General features: G+C 39.7%; 1 protein-coding gene across 2 annotated transcripts in view; it reads left to right on the top strand.

Moving 5' to 3' along the window:
- Positions 1-17,853, top strand: part of GRM7 (glutamate metabotropic receptor 7) — a gene marked incomplete at both ends in the record, with an annotated part of 875,705 nt that overhangs the window by 716,006 nt on the left and 141,846 nt on the right. The window lies entirely within an intron of this gene.

The raw sequence follows: 17,853 nt of genomic DNA, 5'->3' as shown, positions 1-17,853 counted from the left end.
ATATGGTTTTGTAGATATGCAAATTAGGCAGTTTTAATATATTGGTCTTAATAAATGGATTGTCCTTCATTCAGTGAAGTCAGCTTTGGCAGGGCAGTACAGCTGAAACCAGAATGAAGACCTAGAGCCCTAACTGGTGTGCTGTATCAGAGAGAGCACACTTATGGCTTGATTAGAAGTTAGAACACAGGGAGTCTAGCCTGATTCCATGTTACTTTGGAGAAGTCCGTAAAACATTCAGGGACTTAGTGCCCTGCATGAAGAAAGCAAGGACTGAAGTAGGAATCTCTACAAATTCACTAATCTGTGCCTCTAGGAATTAGTCGAATCTGAATTTTTCTTTGTTACTTCTATTCTCATAGAATCCTATAATTAATGACATTTGGTGTTCCACCTGAGGAGATATATTTCACCTAAATTGTTTGATTCAGAAGCTATCAGTTTGGACTGTGTGGATTTGGGGGGCTTTTTTGTTTCTTTTTTCTTTTTTTTTAAATGCATATGTTATAAAACCACAAAGAATTCTGCAACCAAGGGCAGTGAGTGGTTCCAGATATGGTTTTAGTCATAAAGTGTCTTAGAGGAAGTTCTAAAATATATGTTCAACAAGCATAGTATGTTTCCAACAGTATGTTTCAAATTCATAATGCATGTTTACTGTCTGTGAAACCAACTTGAATTGCATTTTATTGCTTCTATCTATCCCTGGGCCAGGGGAATAGTAAAATATGAGTTAGGGTAGTGAAATGCAATAGACAGAAAAGAAAAGGAATTTCCCAAATGTATGCTGGTAAGTTGATAACCATTGAACTTTTTATGGGAAATGATATGTATCATCAAAGCCTATGAAGATAATTTTTTTTTATTAAAACAAACACAATTGCTTATGTAACAGGCTAAAAACATGAAATCCTTTTCTTGTAAATGTATTCTTGGGGAATGCAAAAGGCAGGACCACCTGCAGCTGTCTTAAAGATGGGCCTTGGTGTAATGACATTTGACACTGCAAGTGTCTACCATTTCATTTGTCATTTCTAGCCATTTCTAGTCATGACTATGAATCTTTTCAGTAAGGTCAAGGGTATAATTGACTTGCTTAAAAACCTGATAATGATACAGGGTTTCAGGAATTGAATTCAGTGATTCCACTTGTTCTACAAGGCCTTGAGCTGGTAGAACTGAACCACAGGAAAAATTAAGTTGTCTTTAAGTAGTGTGCTTGGTATCCTAGATTGGGAAGATATGTATTTTTTCTTCATATATTCTCAGGAGGTTATGATGTTTTATGTGGTTGATTGGCACAATTAAAGGTACTAAATTGCCAAATGGGAACAGTAAATTTTATATGGAAATTCACACATCTTAAAGATAGGCATATGGCTACAGAAGCATGAGTGGTACATTAAAAATAGTTTTTGTACGTGAAACATGGAGTTTAAATTGTGGAAAGTGGCAAATTGCCAAAAGCAACAGAGATAACAGAAAAAGGCATCATTGCCAAGCTAGCAATATTCAGAATCACAGCCCTTACATTTTTGTTTAGATCAAACAATTTGAGTGTTTTAAGTGGAAGAATTCCATTGTAAGAGGAAAAAAAAAAGATTAGGCAGTGAGTTCAGTAATAACTATTTACTGTCTTAGGAAATTGAGTTCCATTCTGATTATGCTAGGGATATCTTTGTGAAACTTCTTACCACTTCAGTTTGTTAGCGCAGCATAAAGGATGAGAAATGTTTGTTTTCTTGTGAAACATCAACTGTCGGTATATTTATGCTTTTGTGAAGGGTGCAGGAGATTACAGTTATCTTGTTTTATTGTTGCAAATCCTGTGATTTTTAGAATGGGGATCATGCAACATGGTCAAGGATTGAAAAGGTAAACTTGAGCCATAAGAGAACAATCCTTGATTTTAGGAATTCTATTTAGATGACTGAAATGATTCAAGGAAACACTGCAAATAGTTGAGTAATAGCGAGGGAGGAGTTAGCTGGTCTAGTGAAGTGTGGTAATGTCCCATGGCTACATACCCGGTGAGAGCTGTTAGAGGACTAGATTACTTTCCAAGAACACAAAGGCTTGGTTTGTGGCTTATCTATCCTTTTTGCATGCAACCTGGAAAAGAGCATGCTTCAGGTAGGAAGGACATAAGCTACCCTCCCAAAATCTGAGAAACCCTGAAGATGCATGATTATCCAGATTTTTTTAGCCAGTTGTTGTCAGAACTTTCTAGGTAAACCAGTGTATCATTTTTTTACACATGGATGAGGAGACGAGCTCTATACCACTTAGCTCTGCAAAGACAAAGTAGACCTGATATAACATGAGAGGAGTTGGAGGGTCTCAGAGGTCTTCCCATCGTGTGTATGTATTTGTTTAGGTAGGAGGTTGATGAGAACAGGAGGAAGTAAAGGATTGAGGCATTTTCTGCTCAGAGGAAAATATGAAAAAAGAGTAGTCGCATATAGGAAGGAGTGTGTGTCTTCTATAATGCCACCCACAGGGCATTCTTCTGCACACAGCTGAATAGAACAGCATAGATTACAACACTTAAATAATCAAATTCTTTGGTTTTTATTGAATTATTTCACTAGATGACAGAAATAGGGTTCCTGTTAGCAATCACTGAACCAGCTCAGGGTCCTGAACCCCATGGTTCTCAAAATTGTGCTTCTGATAATCCCCATTGGAACTTGTTTGTAAAAATAATCCGTATCTGCCCCTCCCGACTGGTTCAATAGGGCAATAGGATGGCCATAGAATGCTGGATTTTGTAACAAGCATGTTGGAAGTTTATCAGTGAAAACCAAGCATGCTTCTTAAAACTACCTGAGCATTTTCTTCCTAATCCACAAAATATGTCATTTAAATATTTCCTGATCTCTAGTTTTAGAGCTTTTAGGAATACATTAACTCTCATCTCAAGCAACTGGGAAGTCCAGACATCAAGGAACCGGGAGATAAGAAAGACATTATTCACAAAGACAAAGCCTAGACTCAGAAGGTCTGGATGAAGTGTTAACTCCAAGGCTATAGCCAGAGACCTTACAAGGCAGGGCCAAGGCATTGGTCCTGCAACCAGAGGTAGCAAGAAGACAGGAAGAATATGTCCCGGGAGTATTTCTAGAGGGGTTTGGACTATAAACCAACATTTTGATCATCCACATGTAGCAGATAGCTCCCCAGAACTTGAACAAAAAGCAGACCAACCTAGGACTGATATTAGGAATCAGAAATATTTGTCAGGTAGGTAAATATTTCCTAATCCATGCCCTACGCAGACATTGATAATCAATTACAGTGAGCTTCCCCTGAACCCAGGTGCAGTTTTAAAAGTCCTTATCAACACAGTCTTTAGGAGGCCACTACCAATAAGTCAGAACTGGAAGGAATCTGAAATCCATGTGTCATTTCTGATTAATACTGGGCACTGACAAATGACCTTTGATATCTCTTCCCATTCAGCTCTTTGTTGTCCTTATGCAAGAGCCATTGGGTGGCTTTCATTAAAATTAATCTGGTTAAGTATAAACAATAGGGAAATGGGAGTGTGCTTAAATTAATCTTTATTTTGTCTCTGATTACACATCTCTTCTAAATTTTCACAATGCCATACAGAAAGGGGCAGTCCTAGCTCTCTTTGGGGGAGAGAGAGCTTTTTTTTTTTTTTTAATTTTTACTGTGTTATATTAATCACCATACAATAATACATCATTAGTTTTTAATGCAGTGTTCCAAGATTTATTGTTATGGGAGTAATATCTTCAAACCAAATTTGAATAGTGTGAGGCATCCTGGAGTGGTCGCACAGGGAATGCAGGACGAGCACCCAGAAACAGGAACTCCACTTCTGCTTCATGGAAAAGTGACAAATGGACTGAAGTTAGCAGGCAGAGGAAGCACTATGATAACCCAGTGAGAAATTACATCCACTGTCAAAAAGTATGGGATGGCCATTTCACCACATGGTACGGAGACTGAAGACACAGATTGCACTTAATGCAACTTTGACTCTTGCAAATATGAGGGTGTAAGAATAAAACTCAATAGAACTGCATTTTATGGGAAAACTTTAAAACAGGGTGAACCCCAACATTTCATTTCATTCCCAAATTGAACTTTTGGCAAGAATCTCATCTTTTCAAAGTGACGGACCAAGTTAATTTTAAATACTAGAACTAGTAAACTGAAATACCTGCTTTCCTTTCTCAGGCTGATATTTTCCCTCATAGGGTCTTCCCTCCGAAGCCATCCCCCCTGCCACCCTTTGATTTTGGAGGCCTGGGCTCTGTGAAAGTTAATGATGTAGTGAAGAGCAGCAAATCCAAATTTCGGAAAACTGTCTTTGGATGTATCCCTTTAAGCCAAGACACGTTTATAAAGGTGGGAAGAACATCAACACAGGGTATTTTGGAATGTGAATTCCAGGGACAGTACTTGAGCAAAGGTGAAGCAGCTGGAGTTAAGAAAACTAAGTTAAGTAGCTCTTGTAATAGATGGATAAAAGATGGTGCTGGTTTGAAGAAGGCCTGAGGGACTAGAAAAGATAAAGCAGGTTTGAAAGCTGCTTTGAACATTTTGAACATTAAAAGAATATGTGAATATAATATGCCTTATCTTTCTTTTTGTGTTATGCTGCTTTGTTACTGAAATGGAGATATGCTTAGAGATACTTTTTTCTTTTTTTGAATTTTGCAAGTAGCAATTGCATTTAATTTGCCCACTAAAGGCAAGAGAAAGGACTCTCTCCCATTCTCCGTATATAGTTGTTGCCAACAGTCTGATGACTCTGCTTCTAGATACATAGATATACACATATTCGTACACAAACACAAATGTCTTTTAAAACAAAAAATCTTTACCTTCACCTTGCATCTAAACATAATTGAGAAAAGTGTCCCAGTGCATAGCTTAGGCTGAGGTCATTTGTGTACTCATGCTGTGATGGGCAAGCATACTGGTGGTTGAGGTCTTGCTTCTGTTGTTCAGTTTTGTCTGTTCAAATTCATATCAGAAGCATATGGAACCATCTCCTTTCTGCTTCCTGCTGCGACCTTGATGATAACTGAGCTCCTCTCCAAACAGCACTCTGAAACCAGCTGTTTGCATGTCTGGTATTAGTCAGTGGCTTGGGATAATGCTCTCCTGTACTCCCCTCATGATGTATCAGCTCATTTCAAGTGCAGTCACCTAGGATAATTGGAGTCTTCACCATCTTAGTCCCTTTCTTTAGCCAGAAGAGCTAGTTCAGCAGCTAAAATTCAAGAGCCTTTGTAAAACTGAACTGAGTGAGAAAAAGGAAATAGCTTACTATATTAAAAGAAAAGGCCCCACCATTAAAGGTTTGAACAGAGAGGTGCTCAAGAAAGAGAAATTGCTGCTAAAACGAAAAGCTCAGCAAGTCTTGAACCAGTCCTCCGCGGGGTGTCCCCTGAGAGTCCAAAGTGTCTTTCACTTTGAGATCTCAGCCTCCAAAGGATACAGTCCCAAGGACCCAGGCCTCACCTTTATAAATAGTACCAGGACGTCAGACAAATCTCTGTTCTTTGGCATTTCTCTGAGCATCAAAGGCCACCTGTTATTTTCAGAAACAACTCTTCTCAAAGCATGGAAAATCATTACGGAACAGTCTGCTGATGAGCGGTCGGGGGCTGCCATATCCAGATTTGGGATCCTGAGTTACCCATAGCACAGACCATAATACTGCTCTACTTAGTATTTTCAGCAGGTCCCAGGTACCCTGTGGTCCTAGAGGGCAAGTCCTCCATACCCTGTCATGCTGTGGTGCTCTGAACCTAATCACTGTACGTAGTGGGAATGTGTCACTTAACCTTTTAGGTCCTAGGTTCCTCCATCTGCCCAATGTGTATAATCATTCCGACTTCTAGGTTTGTGTAGGAGAAAATAAGATCTTTAAATTGCTTAGTACAGTGTTTATAAAACTGATGATAACAGGTGCTGGTAAGGGTGTGGAGCAACGGGAACTCTCACATAATGCTAGTGGGAATGTGCAAGTTAGTCAACCACTTTGGAAAACAGTTGGGAAGGTTCTTAAAATGTTAAGCATGTACCTTCTGTACTACCCTAGCTGTTCCTCCTGTCTCTCTACCCATGAGAAATGAACAAATATGTCCACACACACTTGCACATAATTTTTTCTTGTAGATTTACTTTTAATAGTCAGAAACTGGAAACAACCCAATGTCCATCAATAGCTGAATAGATAAACAAGTTGTGGTCTAGCCGTAGAATGGAATACTGCAGTAAAAAGCAATGGATTATTGATATGTCCAACAGCATGGTTAAATCCCACATAATTAGGCTCACTGAAGAAATACAGACACAAAGAATATGAGCTGTATAATTCTACTTATAGCAAAATATTTTTAACTTTGAAATTAATCTCCAGTGAGAGAAAGCAGATCATTTGTTTGCCGGGGATGGGCGGGAGACTGAAGAATTACAAAGGAGCACAAGGAAATTTGGAGGGTGATGTATGCGTTCACTCTCTCGATTGTAGTGGTGGGTTCACAGACACATGCATATGTTAAAGCTAATCAAATTTCATACTTCAAATATGTGCAGTTTATCATACATCAGTTGCATATCGATAAAGCCATTAAAAATCGCTTTGCCAGAAACCCTCTTCCTTCTCTGCTCCTCTTCTAGTTTCTTGAAACTTAATCATTAAGTGCTCTTATGCCTATAAGCCTATGTGCCAGTACTGAAACTATAAACTGTATCAGTAATGAAACTAGAATTATATAAATGAGTTACAATATAAGAGCTCTTCAAATACTCTATAGCCCATGGTAAATGTTCAGTAAAGGAGAACTGTATCCTACCACCCCAGGATCCCCTTAGCAAAGATTGTTTTGTAGGTCAAGGCAAGAGAGTCCGCAGAAGCTAAAATAGTCCTGTATTTGGGGAAGCTGAAAGTAGAGGAGTTAGTATGGATTAGAGTAATGATAGGAATGAACTCTGAAGAGGCAGGGAGAGGTGAATTCTTGAAGGACCCTGTATGCTTGATTTTGTTTTTTAGTCAAGAAGGGGGAAATGTTCTGCAGTGAATTTTAGAGCAGCGATGTGTGGGACATTGTTGGATTTATGATTTCAAAAGATTCCTCTTTGCTTATGAGTTATGGTTTGCATGATAGTTGTGATATTGTGATTTATAATAAGAAGGATATGTTTGCTCTTTGTTCCACTTCTGGCACAGAACTCCTAGAACCCCTGGAATTTGTGAAGAGATGAAAGCAATAAAAGTATCTTTTGCTATCTTAATGAGGTCACTTTTGGACCCTACTGAAGGATAGGGATGGGTTATCAGGAGAGCCAACCATGTTATTAGAAAGTTGGAACTTTCAGTCCCACTCCCTGACCTGCAGGTTGAATGGATTGCCACTGACAAGCGGCTTAATCAATAATGCCTAAAATGAAGGCTTCATAAAAAACCAAGAGGACAAGGTTTGGAGAGTCTCCAGGTTGATGAATGCTTTGAGATTTAGGGAAAATGGCATGCTTCAAGAGCAGGAAGTCTCTACATCCTTCCCCCATACCTAGGCATTATGCAGCTCTTCCATCAGGCTGTACCTGAATTATATCCTTTTATAAAAAACAAAACAAAGGGCACCTGGGTGACTCAGTTGGTTAAATATATGACTCTTGGTTTCAGCTCAGGTCATGATCTTGGGTCCTGGGACCATCAAGCCCCATGTCAGGCTCCATGGTCAGTGAAGAGTTGGGCTGAAGATTCTCTCTCTCCACCTCTCCCTGCACTCCTGAGTGCCTGTGTGCCCTCTCTCTCTGTCTCTCTCAAATAGATAAGTGAATCTTTAAAACAAACAAGCAAACCAAACAACAAAACAAACAACAAAAACCAAGTAACAAAAAGAAACCAAACAACAAAAAGAAAACAAAGCCAAACAATAAAAAGAAAACAAGCCAAAAACCCAGTAATGTAGTAAGTAAACAGTAAGTTTACTTACTGTTTGCTGTTACTGTAAGTAAGAGTCAGTTCTGTTAAGCAGTCTAGAAAATTAATCAAACCTAAGGAGGGTGTTGTTGGAACCTCTAATCTATAACCTATAGGTCTTAAGCACAGGTGACAACCTGAACTTGAGACTGGCATCTAAAGTGGAAGTGGGAAGGTGCAGTCTTACAGGACTGAGCCCTTATAGAGTCTGATGCAATCTCCAAGTAGAAAGTGTCAGAATTGGGTTGAATTACAGGACACCCAGTAGGTGTCAAAGCCTTGTCTGGTGGGGGTGGGGGGGCAGAAATCCACACATTAGAGTTGAGTGCAGAACATTTTATAATTTATATGTGAAATGCTAACCTGGAGAGATAGACAGTTATCAGTGATGATTTAAATGGACTTTTGCTATATTTAAACTTTTGGTTCCATGATAGTATATAATTCAAAGGATGAGGAAGATTGAGACAAATCTCTTGGAGAAAAACATTGGATTAGAGCTGGTATCCAGTTGTCCCTACCTTTACTTCCCTTTCAGTAAAGGAGCCAAAAAACCTCCCATACCAGGGAGTGTTACCTGGGATCTGAGAATTAGAATCCTGTTCCCTTCACTGCTCCATAGGATGGTTGGTGGGGAGGAGACTGGGGAACACCGCCTCCAGTCTATACTTTCCATCCCCGTGTAGGGAAGAACCTATAGGAGAGACTACAACACAGTACTTGTTGATTTATGTTATGAGCATTGGTAAGAATGGCTTTGAAGAGTATATACATTTAGAAATATTTCCTGTACATGGTCTCCCTGGTTTTGAGTTTCCTCACTGTGTTACTGCCACTCTGCTTTCTTCCAAGGATAATAACGGTCTCTGGCTTTTGAATTGTAAGCATTTCCCAATGAATAAAGCTGTCCTCAACTGACTGGCACTTGGATCTTAGAATCACGGTGCCTGCCATCTGCTGTGGAGTTATAAAATCTCAGACGGCCAAGTTTGTTCACCTGTGCCTTTGGTAGCTTTCTACCCCAGCTTAGCACCACATTTGGCTCTCTAGGTCTGGCTGAATTTGGCCATGAAGCTGTTGGGAAGTCAGTGCATTAGGAATTGAGCAACATCCAAAAAAATAAAAACAACAACAACAACAAATAAATGAAAGAAAGAAAGAAATTAGACCTCAAAAGGACTCATGTGGAATTTCTCAACTCTCAACTCTGAACAAAATCACACTTCCCTATTCAGGTCTCATGTACATGGAGTTTTGGGGGAAGAGAAGGGTATACAAACTATCAACAGAGAAATTACAGGGAAAGGCTGAGTGTACGTTATAGCAAGGAATGTAAAGGACAAGTCAACACCACTAAATTAACAATTCCTTGAGATTCTCAAATATCCCTATGCACTTGAGGGAGGAACCTCAGTCAGGCACAATGGGTTACCAGTAAAAATGGGCAACTGAATGACTGAAATAGGAAGTCCCATTTTCTTTCTTATATTGCAGGCTTTCCAATTTCACTTTAAACGTCGATGTGATATACTTTGCTGATTTATCACTTTTAGGAAGCTAAAATTGTTTCCAATGAGGCTTGATTTATATATAAGAATTCAATTGTTCACACCTGGGAGATTCTGGCCAACATCCCCAAAACCCCAGATCAGCTTGTAATGATTGGGTTTTCACATCCAAGACTAGGTATTTAAGCTGGCTAAATTTTCCAATTTGATCAAGTCCATTGTGTTTCTCTGGTAACCTTCCCAGTGCCCTGTCAAAGTGACTAGGTGGGATACCATGGCCAAATTGCATTGTTGATGAGGCAAGGACCACTATCTGGTGCTGCACCTAAAGCCAGCTGAACTGAGTGCTTAGTTTTAACCCAGAAATAAAACAATTATCTCTTTGTTTAATGTTCCAGATCTTGAGGTGTAGAAGTATCCTGTGCATTTTCATTTTTTTTTAAAGAAATTTAACCGAGAGACAAAGAACCACACAGATAATTCCAATTTGCATAGTGAAATTCAATCTAATTCCTCATTTCTTTTTCCCAGAATTCTTGCTGGGTGGACAGGAGTAGGGATAAGTGTTTTATCAGACTTTGGCACTTGTGTGTTAATTTCAAAATTGGGGCATTACCCATTTAGAGTGTAGTGGGGAATGGGCTCAGAATCTTCAGATTTTCCACTGTTGAAAATATGGCACAAAAGCTAAAAAAACAACAGACAGAGGCAAACAGCTGACAGGAAATGAACTGGCTACTGTAAGAATGCTTATGGCAAAGGAGACTCACCATCTGATGCTAGGGTTTGAGCTGTGTGGATGATTGGTAAGTGAGCTCGTTAAATTTTAGATCCTAATAAAGAGCTTTGGGAAATGGAAGGGCCTGTTGTTTCATTTTGTCATAGAAATCCAGTTTCCCACTACAGCTGTTAGGAAAGGAAAATGTGAGGGAATGATTCCTTAACAGTGATGCCAGCAATCAGTCTGCCTGACACAAAAGTGCTGGTGTCTCTAACGGGTCCTCAGGTGCCTAAAATTGAAAATTGTCTCTCTAACATGTCTGTGTACTTCCATTCAGCTTTATGTTCCAACTGATTGCTTGGCTTATAATCAACGATCAGTTTTTTGATCCAGTGCTTCCCATTGCCTGGGTCTAAAAACACCGGGTTAGTAGATGCACCAAAACAGCAAATGTTCCCCGTAATAGCAGTATTTTTTTTTTTTCTTCCGGTGCCTACCACCCCTGAGCTGGATATTCTCAGAAAGAGAGTTTTCAAATAGTTTGTCTTTGAGAATGGACCTTGTTACTTAGCATTGATTTTTCAGGGCCTGTAACATGTCAAGCCTTGACACCCCAACAATTGGGAATCCTATCCCTCTCTTTTCTTAAAAAGAATTCCCCAGTGGCTTCCCATGGATATTAGTCGTGGTAGTAGTAGTGTGAATATTAGTATTGCCTCTTTGTCACCATGCAAATTATAGCATTTAAACTCTTCCTTAGAGTCCGTGAGATCTGGAACAAGGGTCACAAACTGGCTGGTAGGCTAAATCTAACCAGCTGCTTGTTTTCATAAATAAAGTTTTATTGGAACACAGCCACGATCATTCATTTACATACTGCCAGTGGCTGCTTTCATGCTACAACGACAGAGTTGAGCTGTTGTGGCAGAGATCATATGGCTTGCAAAGCAGAAAATACTTATAATCTGGTCTTTCACCAAAAAAGTTTGCTGCCCCTGCCTTAGTGGATCTTTCTGACCCCCATTTCCTATGCTTCTCATGCTTGCTGATTTCTCTTCATCTTGCTGATATTAACTCCTGCCTCTGAACATACTGTGACCATTTTCTTCCTAGCACCTTTATACAGGATGTGCCATCTGTTGAGAATGCTGTCTTCCAAAACTTTTCTTTCTCATCATTCATATTTCAGCTTCCAGACTCATCTCAAAGGGGTCCTTTAACTCTCCCACCCCAGCTAAAGTTCTCTCTAGCCCATTACATCCTGTTTCTTCCTGTTTTTCAATAAGTAGTATCAGTAATTGTTGTTCACGTAATTTTGCCTGTGTCTCCTCATAAATATAAGTACCTTGAGTGCAAGCACTTGGTTTATCTGGCTCTACTCTGGATCTCTATGGTCCCAAATGGCAACTCAGGGACTGGAATTTGTAAATGCTCAGTAAATTTCAGTGGGTGAGATAAATGAATGAATCTATTTTGGAGTAAGATGCAACCCCGGCCTTCAATATAAAACCATTAAAAAGTAGCTTTATTGAAAGAAATGAGAAGGATTGGCCAGAACAGTATATTCTTGAAGACTTCACAAACAAGGCAAATTTCAAAGACGATCAGGCACTCTTAGATAGAGTCCTTCTAAATTGGAGGAGCTGATTGTGGAAGTTATTTTCTTAATTAATTACCAAGTCATTTATAAAAATATCCAATCTCAAACCATTTTTTAGTCTTTAGAATACTCAAGATGAAAAATCCAATAATTTACATGGTGGTGACAGAAAATGGATATTCTTATTAATTACAAATGGATGATAACATCTGTTTTTTCCTTTTTCTAATTGAAATATATTTGACATACAATATTGTGTAAATTTAAGATATACAATATGTTAACTTGGTATGCTGGATGTTATGATTGCAATCATAGCAATATTTAAGACCTCTATCACATCACTAAACTGATAAAGTCATAAGGAGGGCCTGTTTAATGTTATGCACCAAGAGCTTTTAGAATATAAATGACTTATGACCTAGTAGTTCCATTTCTAAGAGTTTAGGATAAGGAAGAAATTGGAAATTTTCCCAAAGATGGAGGTATCCGAATATTCATCAGAATCGAAATGTCTGGCCAAAGGAAAGTGGTTAAATGCATTGTAGATCTACCATACAATGTACTACTTGGGATTGTTAAAAAATGATGGTGCAAATTATCAAGTCTAGAGTATCAGTGGTTGAGCATTCTCTATGCATCAATCTCTAGACTGAATGCTTTGTATATATTTTCTCTTTAAAACTCCACACCAAACTCTTAATAGATGTTAACATCCACCCATTCACAAATGAGAAAATAGAGGCTCACAGAGGTTAAGTGACTGTGGCCCCAGAGCTGGGTAAGGACAAGGAAATTTGTGATGAAAGCCTGTCTCACATAACTACCATATTCAAGAGTGTGGACATCGACAATAGAAGTAGTCATTTCTGATATCCTGGACAAATTACTTGATCTTTTTGTGCCTCAGTTTCCTTTGTTGTAAAATGAGAAATAACAGTAATATGTATCTCAAAAAGTTATCATGAAGATTGAATGAGTTAACTAATTGCACATGTGTACATGGGTTGGACATTATTGCGTATGTTGAGGAAGCAGCAGGAAATGAAGGAGATAAATTTCCCAGTCTATACTCAGTAATGTGGTGGAAGGAAGATAGACTTTTTTTTAAATTTTTAAATTTTTTTTAATTTGAAAGAGAGGAAGCACAATCAGGGGGACTGGCAAAGGGAGAGGGAGAGGCAGGCAATCCGCTGAGCAGGGAGCCCAACATGGGACTGGATCCCAGGACCCCGGGATCATGACCTGAGCTGAAGGCAAATGCTTAACTGACTGAGCCATGCAGGCACCCTGAAGATAGACTTTAAATAGATAAAGGAGACTGAGAATGTTAGACTATGGTAAGTAATATGAAGAAACCAAGGGAAACAGAAGTGCCAGGATGGGGGAGATGGCATTTGCAATTCTGAATTGGTGTTCAGAGAAGGGTCCACTGAGAAGATAACCCTTGGGCAGAAATTTAAAGAAGCAAACCATAAGGAGCCCTTGAAGAGCATTCCAGGTAGAGGGAACAGCAAGTGCAAAGGTCCTGAGGGAGAAACATGTCAGGAATAGCTCAGAAAGAAAAAGGAAGACAGTAGAAGTAAGGAAGAACATAGTAGTTGAAGGGGATGGAAGAATAGAGAACAAGGTACTAGTTCATATGGCATCAGAATAGATGATATAGGAAGGCTTTAGAGGGTTATGTATGAAGGCAAAATGATTTGACTTCAGTTTTGAAAGGTTCAACGTAACATACATTTATTTCATATAAAGTACGCAGAACAGTGCCTGATACATGTTAAATGTTCAATAAAGTGCAGACATTTTTATTTGTGGTATTAGCATCATCATCTATCATCTAGTTTCAATATATTTTTCAAAATTTCTTTGGACTAATATATATTGTAAAAGAATAAGAAAAACTTCATCTTCCCCTATCCCTTTATATACCCAGGTACATGCCATTTCCTCATTGCTCAAGAGAAGGCAGTTTGTGCTGGAAAATATGAGGAAACTGAATACTTGCACCAACTCTGTCCTGGTGTTCAGCCTAACAACAGTTAAATTTGATTAGACCTCAGTGGGCTGATAACTTCCTGGGACCAACCATTAGGGTTCCCATATGTAATTATGCAATAATGGAAATATAGGGTCTAGGAAGACCACAGAAGACCTTTTAAAATGGGTGCATCTCTCCAGCTCTGATTCAACAATAAAATTTTTGCATTTAGAATACAATTTTAATGAGATCATTGCTTGTCACAACTGCCCCACAGGATTCCTCCTATGATATTTTTAAAGTACAGCTTAATCAAGCAGCAGCTTATGAAAGAATGGTCCCATATTTATAGCTTTCTTTTCTCCTGACTTTCTGTTTGTCCAGTTTGCTGTTTCTGACAGTTTCCAACTTCAAACATTGATTGATTGATTCATTCATTCATTCATCCATCACCACAAATACTTATTGAATGTCTAATATGTGTCAGGTACTTTTCTATGTGTTAGGGATGAAACAGTGAGAAGAAGACAAATCTGTGACCTGAGGGAAATTCTATTCTTGTAGGAAAAGTGAGACAGTATTCAAATAAATAGGTAACAACAGAAAGAAGTAGGAGAAATAAAGACAGGTCTGGAATAGACCTTGCAGGGGCTCTTGTTTTAGATGGGACTGGTCAGTGAGGACTTAGAGGAGGTGCAGAAATCTGCATGAAATGAGATAGCAGAGGCCAAGTTGCCAAGGAACAGCATGGGCAAAGTTGCTCAGAGTATGAATGGAGAAATAGAAGCTGGAATGTAGAGGATGGAAGTAGGAAATGGGTTCAGGAAGGGAGACTGGGGGATGTTCGAGCAGGGCTTTAGAATCCATTCTGAGCAAGATGGGGAACAACAAGAGACTTGAGAGCCTGAATAATGTTTTAGAAAGATTACTTGGGCTGCTGGTAAGAAGAAAACGGTAGAGAACCAAGAGCAGGATCAGGGAGGTAGACAGCAGTTTCAGAAGCACACATATACTTGATAGAGTTTTTGCAACTATGTTCTTTACATAACCCATGGAATGAAAATTGAAATAAAAGTGATTTACAGCATAAACATCTCCTTTTCCTCCCTTTGGGGAACCCACTTTATCAGACCAGGTAGGTAGGCAAGGTTCTACAACTTCCCTCAAGTAGGCAAATTCTATAGGTAATGCGCCAGGATTATGGACCCTACTTCTTTATTTTTTCCTTCTAAAGAGAGGCGGGTTTTTCAGGCCCCACCCACCTGGTCAGGGGCCATCTAAGATAGTTCCTGACCGCAAATGAGCCTCCCATGTGTATCCTCCTCCCTGATTCATTCAGCACATTTTATAGAGAACCTTGATGGTCCACATGCCATGAATCAGGATCACAATGTTGAGTCTTGCAGGTTATATCTCGCACAATGCCAGGGTCTGTTTTTCGTACAGACTATGATGGAAATGTCCCTCCGTGGAGTTGTACAGTGTGTAGACTGCACAGCTGTACCTTGTAGCCTGCCACTGTTCCATCCACTGGAAATAGATGACCAAGAGGTAATCTTTTCAGTTTACTGAGAACCTAGGTTATAGTGATCATCCTTGTTCTGGCATTCTAATGAGTTCATTTGTATATTAACATCTTTTCTGTAAATACAGTAGTGGCTGGACTGACAGCAGGGTACATTTTCAAAAAGGCAAAACCTCTAAACCTGCCTCTTAGACAGGCTTCTGGCAGCATTCATTCTGGAAACCCATCAGAAACATTTCAGATCAAAGCAGGTAACAGAGGTGAGCTGCAGCCAAGGCTCCTCTGAGATTCTAGACACTTCCCTGAGCACCATCTGGGCCTCTACTGAAACATCTGCAGGCTCTTCTCAAAGCTCAGGGCCCTCACACCATGAGCAAGACAAGATACACAATCTAGGAGAAACCAGCAGATGGTGAGTTGCCCAATTTCTCATAGGGCTAAAAGTGTCAACTCAACATCATTGTGGAAGGAAGGGTAAAGTAATTTTCTATTCCCTGACCTTTCTCTCTTTTGCTTCCCTCCTCTCTCTCTGTATGTTTCTGTTGCCACCACATTTTCTAATCTTCTATCCTGTGGTGTCTTCTACTGCAAAGGAATGATCTACTCAGTCATTTGACTTATTGATTGATTCATTCATTCAATGTAGCTTTAGGACTATCAACTGTGTACCTGCCACTATCCAGGCCTTGGAGAGGGAACACAATTGACAAGATTAAGCTTTCATTCTAGTGAGAGAAACAGTCATCAGATAATTTGATAGTCATACATGCTCTGAAGAAACTAAAATGGCAAGTGAGAATGGAGAGTGGCTGTGGAGAGCAGTGCTCCTTCAGACTGGTAGTTATGGAAGGCTTCAGTGAGGAAGTGACAGTTGCACTGATTTAATATTGAGAAAGATCCAGAGGGCAAACATAATCTGTTAAGCTCATTCACGCTGAGGTGCCTAGATACTTCCTTTCCCCCTTTCTTCTTTATTCCATTTTTTTTGGGGGGGGGGGCAAATACTTGTTGAGCATCCATTCTAGGGAATAAAAGAGTTAAGGAATTAAATTTCCTTTTTTAATGGCACTTCCATGTTGGTGCAGAGGCCAATGTTAAACTAATTAGAAAACGAACATGTAATATCAGTTGCTTTAATGTTGTGACATGATAGGTTGGAGAGAGAGCAGGTAGTCAGGGAAGGCCTCTGTGGGGAGTAACATTTGTGCAAAGAACAAAGCAGAGAAAGAAGCTGTGAATACATCTGGGAGGGGAGCAGATGATGGGGAGGAGTACTCCAGATAAAGGGACAACCAAATGCCAGGTGCTGAGACAGAGGCATGACTGGCAAGAGGAAGAACCAGGAGGTTGGTGTGTTGGATGTGGAGCAGGCAGGAGGGGATCTTACAGAGGCAGGAACCTGACAGTTGAGCCAAGGGCCATGGTGAGCAATTTCAATTTTACTCTACATTTTTATGGAAAGTTATTGGAATGTTTTGAGCAAGAGAATGACATGATCCAATTTATAGTTTACAAAGACTTCCTGGCTATTGGGAGAACAGACTCTAGGGGTAAAAGTTGAAGAAGGGAGATGAGTCAGGTATAATAACTGAAATCCATGTAAGAGTCGATGTTCTCCTGGCCTGGAGAAACAAGGCTGGAGGTATTGAACGTGGCTTGAGTTTGGAGATGCGAATATGGCCTGGATAGAATTTGGTGACTGTCTTTAAAGGGGGTATAAACAAAAGAGAGAAATCTGTGTGAGTCCCATGGTTGTTGGTGTCAATAGGTGAGTGGATGGCAATGATATTTCCTAAAAAGGAAGAGGCTATGGAAGGGGCAGATTTGGTGGAGGGAGGGGTATGATTTTGGACATGTTAACTTTGAGATCGCTATGAGAAATGGTGAAGATGTCAGTTAGGAGTTGGATATCCAATTCTGGAATTCAGGAGAAGTGCTGTAAGTTAGCAGATTGCAAATGATGCATTAACCTTGAGACTCAGTGAGGTCATTTAGGCATGATCGTAAGCAGAGAAGGCAGAGGAATGATCCTGAAGATGCTCCCATATTTAAAACTAGGGAAGAAGGAAGGAAAGGTGGCAAAGAAAGTGCATGAGAACCTGCAGCTAGAGAGGAGGAGAACCATTTCCTGGACACATAGAAGAAAGGGTTTGGAGGAAGAGGGAATGATCGAATGCTACTGAAAAGTTGAGAAAGATGCAGACTGAGATGTGAACATGAACATGGGCTTGGGCAATGCTGTCATCACAGGAGACCTTAGAGAGTGGTTTGCTGGAATGGCAGAGGTGAAAGCTTGTTTAGAGTAGATGTGAGAAAGGATGCGAGGGGAGAAAGTTGCATCAGTGAGTGTAGTGAAGGCTTTCACTGGGCTGACTATAAGGATTCTGTAAACAACCTGAACGTAGCTGTGAAGACCCAAGTTGGAGGTAGAGGTTAGAAGCTTAAGCTTAAGGGAGAGTGTTTGGATGGTGAAGACAATGTTTGGATGGCGAAGACAGTCTTGCAGAGAGATAAAACTTAATCATTACTAAAGTGATTGGATGTAC

The sequence above is a fragment of the Martes martes genome, assembly GCF_963455335.1.
Source record: "Martes martes genome assembly, chromosome: 1".
Classification (NCBI taxonomy): domain Eukaryota; kingdom Metazoa; phylum Chordata; class Mammalia; order Carnivora; family Mustelidae; genus Martes; species Martes martes.
This window is presented reverse-complemented; position numbering and strand designations above follow the sequence as displayed.